The sequence below is a fragment of the Lactuca sativa genome, chromosome 5, assembly GCF_002870075.4.
Source record: "Lactuca sativa cultivar Salinas chromosome 5, Lsat_Salinas_v11, whole genome shotgun sequence".
Lineage (NCBI taxonomy): Eukaryota > Viridiplantae > Streptophyta > Magnoliopsida > Asterales > Asteraceae > Lactuca > Lactuca sativa.
In genome coordinates, this window is record NC_056627.2 from 33,582,596 (window position 1) to 33,586,886 (window position 4,291).

Consider the following 4,291-nt stretch of genomic DNA (forward strand, 5'->3'; position numbering starts at 1 on the left):
AAGCAACTAAGTTATTACAAATAACTAAGTAAAAAGATGAGGATATTTCAGTTTCATCTGATCCTCTCACTCCCAAGTGAATTCAGGTCCTTGCTTGGCGTTCCAACGAACCTTCACTATCGGGATACGGCTTTGTTTTGTTTGTTTGACCTCTCGGTCCACGATCTCTACTGATTCTTCCACGAAGTTGAGGCTCTTGTTGATCTCGATCTCGTCGAGTGGGATTACAAGAGTCTCGTCAGACAGACACTTTTTCAAGTTCGAGATGTGGAAAGTAGAATGTACGTTACTAAGTTCGTTTGGTAAGTTAAGTTTGTAAGCTACAGGGCCGATTCTGGCAAGAATCTCGAAAGGCCCTATGTACCTTGGATTTAGCTTTCCATGCTTTCCAAAGCGTATCATGCCCTTCCAGGGTGAGACCTTCAATAAAACACGGTCGCCCACCTAGAATTCCAACGGTGTCCTTGGTTTATCAGCGTAGCTTTTCTGTCGGTCTCTGGAGGCTTTCAATTGTTCACAGATCTGAACGATCTTCTCTGTCGTTTCCCGTATGATCTACGGACCTGTGAGAGTTCTGTTAGGGACTCGCCCTTTAGCTATATGGGTATCACCCACCTCATCCCATCACAGAGGGGATCTACACTTACGGCCATGGACGGCCTCAAATGGAGCAGCCTTTATGCTCGTGTGATAACTGTTGTTGTAGGAAAATTCGACACGGGGTAAATGAGCATCCCATGCTTTCCCAAAGTCTATCACGCAAGCTCGCAACATATCCTCTAAGGTTTGGATATTCCTCTCACTTTGTCCATCGGTTTGTGTATGGTAGGCTGTACTCATGTCTAGCCTAGTTCCTAAAGAACTTTGTAGCGACTGCCAGAACCTAGAAGTAAAGCTACTATCTCTGTCCGAGATAATGGATAAGGGAATACCGTGCAGTCATACAATCTCCTTAATGTAAGTTCTTGTAAGTTTCTCCATCTTGTCAGTTTCCTTGATCGGCAGGAAGTGTGCAGACTTTGTCAATCTGTCGACGATGACCCATATGGTATCAAGTCCACCCGTTGTCTTGGGAAACTTGGTTATGAAATCCATAGAGATCCGCTCCCACTTCCATTCTGGTATCTCAGATTGTTGTAGTAGACCCGAGGGTTTCTGGTATTCGACCTTGACCTTTGCGCAAGTAAGACATTTACTCACGAAGGTAACAATATCTGCTTTCATGTTTGGCCACTAGTATAACTTTTTAAGATCCAGATACATCTTATCTGATCCCGGGTGCACGGAATAACGAGTGTTGTGCGCCTCGCTCATGACGAAGTCTATGAAACCACCCAGATTGGGGGTCCAGATCCGGTCCATGAAATAATAAGCTCCGCCACCCTTAACCTCCAAGTTCTTATCCATCCCTCTCAGGGATTCACCCGCCACATTTTCAGGTTTCAAAGCGTCGAGCTGAGCTGCCTGTATTTGTGTGGGCAAGTGTGAATGGATAGTCATAGTCAATGATTTGACTCTACGACCAGAATATTCTTTCCGACTTAGGGCTTGAGCTACTACATTGACTTTACCCGGATGATTATGAATTTCGCATTCGTAATCACTGAGTAGCTCGACCCACTGTCGTTGTCTCATGTTGAGCTCCTTCTGGTCGAATATGTGTTGTAAGCTTTTGAGGTCTGTAAAAGATAGTGCTTTTCGTACTGTACTTGTAATGTCTCCAGATCTTCAGAGCAAACACAACTGCTCCTAATTCAAGATCGTGGGTTGTGTAATTGACCTCATGTGTCTTCAGCTATCTCGAGGCATAGATAATGACCTTACCTCACTGCATCAGAACACATCTATCCCTTTGGGGATGGATAGTATTGGTGTGGTGTACAAGGCTTGTTTGAGCGTTTGTAACGCTCTTTCTTGCTTCTCTTCCCAGTCAAAGGCCATGCCTTTCTGAGTCAGTGTTGTCAAAGGCTTCATAATGCGGGAGAAGTTCTGAATTAACCTGCGTTAGTAGCCAACGAGGCCTAGAAATTGACGAATTTCTGTAGGCGTCTTCAATGCTGACCAGCTCTCAATGGATTTAATTTTGGAAGGGTTCACGTATATTCCCTCTTTTTCTAACCACGTGCCCTAAGAATTCGACTCGTCGGATCCAAAATTCGCATTTTGAGAACTTCGCATAAAGCTTCTCCACGCGTAGGGTTTCTAAGACTTGTCGTAGATGCTGACTATGCTCCTCCTTACTACGAGAGCAGATAAGTATGTCATCGATGAAGACGATGACGAACTGATCCAAGTAAGGACGACACACCCTATTCATTAAATCCATAAATACAGCGGGCACGTTTGTTAATCCTAATGGCATCACTACGAATTCGTAGTGCCCATAACGAGTTCGGAAGGCTGTCTTCGGAACATCCTCCCCTAGCACTCGTAATTGGTGATATCTGGATCGCAAGACGATTTTTGAAAAGAAGTTCGCCTCTTGAAGTTGGTCAAATAAATCGTCAATCCAAGGCAAAGGATAACGATTCTTGTCAGTCAGTTTATTGAGCTCCCTGTAGTCGATGCACATACGAAACGATCCGTCTTTCTTCTTCACAAACAAGATTGGAGCTCCCCAGGGTGAGAAGCTTGGTCTTATAAAGCCCTTGCTGAGCAGTTCGTTAAGTTGACTAGACAGTTCTTGCATCTCTGCAGGTGCTAGACGATAGGGTGATTTGGCTACTAGGGTAGCCCCTGGAACTAAGTCGATTCGGAACTCGACTTGACGTTGTGGAGGTAATCCTGGAAGTTCTTCTGGAAAGATGTCGGGAAAATCATGTACTACTGGCATGTTCTGAATGTCCTTCGTTTCTTGGCTCACATCGACCACATTAGCAAGGAATGCTCGACCTTCGTTTTGCAAGATTTTCTGAGCTTGAATGCTCGAGATGATGTGAAGGTTCGTGTCGGGTATGTCGCCAAAAACAACTAGGGTTTCGCCAGACAGTAGATTAAGGTGAACAGCCTTTTCATAACACATGATATCGGCACGATGAAGAGTCAACCAATCCATATCGATGATGACGTCGAAACTTTTAATTGAAACCGACATGAGATCGATTGAAATTGAATGGTTATCTAAAGTTAAGGTACACCCTATTTGTATGCAGCTAGTGCTCTCTGTTTTTCCATTAGCCATTTCTACAGTGAACGGTTCTTTGAGTGCTCGTGATTTTTGTTTAAGTAATTGAGCAAACTTTTGGTTCACGAAGCTCCTCTCCGCTCCACTATTAAATAGTATACAAGCATAAGAGTTGTCGAGGAGAAAGGTACTAGTGACCAATGTGGAATCGGCAACTGCCTCCTCATGGCCTATGGCCAGAACTCTTCCTACTCCACCGGCATTTCCTACCTTCGGGCAGTTCCTCTTGAAATGGCCCACTCACCACAGTTGTAGCAAGTTTGGCCCACTCCTGACCGGAGCAGCAACGGCAGGTGCCATCGCAGCATGGACTGCCACGACCTGCTGCTTTTTGGCAGCCATTGTCTTCTTTTTGTCAACCCAAAACTTCTGCTTGGACTCAGCGGTTCTGACAGGTTCTGAGATGGCCAGGGTGGTTGTTGTTGTTGTTGTTGCGGCCGGGGTAGGAGCCCCATGGTCAATTAGCCGCTGTGCCAATCGCTTGGCACTATCAAATGTAGTGGGATGTGCAGCCAATACATTTCCCTGGTATGGTGGCAGCAGCCCCCATATATATCTCTCGATCTTCTTCCCTTCAGTATGTACCATGTTGGGAAATAGGGCCACCAGTTCACAGAACCTGGCGGTGTAGGCGATTACGTTGGAGCCCTTCATGGTTAGGCTCCATAATTCTTCCTCTAGTTTCTGGATCTCGCCCCTCGGGCAGTACTCCTCAATCATGAGGTCTTTCAAAGTATCCAAGCCCATTGCATTAGCCACTACAAGAGATAGTGACTTAACATGGCTATTCCACCATGTTAGGGCCTTCGTTTCAAAGGTGCAAGCAGCAAACTTGACCTTGCTCTCCTCTGGACAAGAGCAGATTTCAAAAACCGATTCGGTTTTCTCGAACCATTGCGAGAGGGAAATGACTCCGCCCGTCCCTTTGAAGGACAAAGGCTTGCAGTTGGTGAAGTCCTTGTAGGAGCACTCCCTCGAGCGCACAGGAGCTTCGACCTGAATGGAATGAACAAGGGTTCCGCCTCCTCCAGTGGAACCTGATGCATGATATTGAGCCATGGCTATAGCCTCAGCTATAGCTACAACAACATTTAGGGCTGCTGTGTC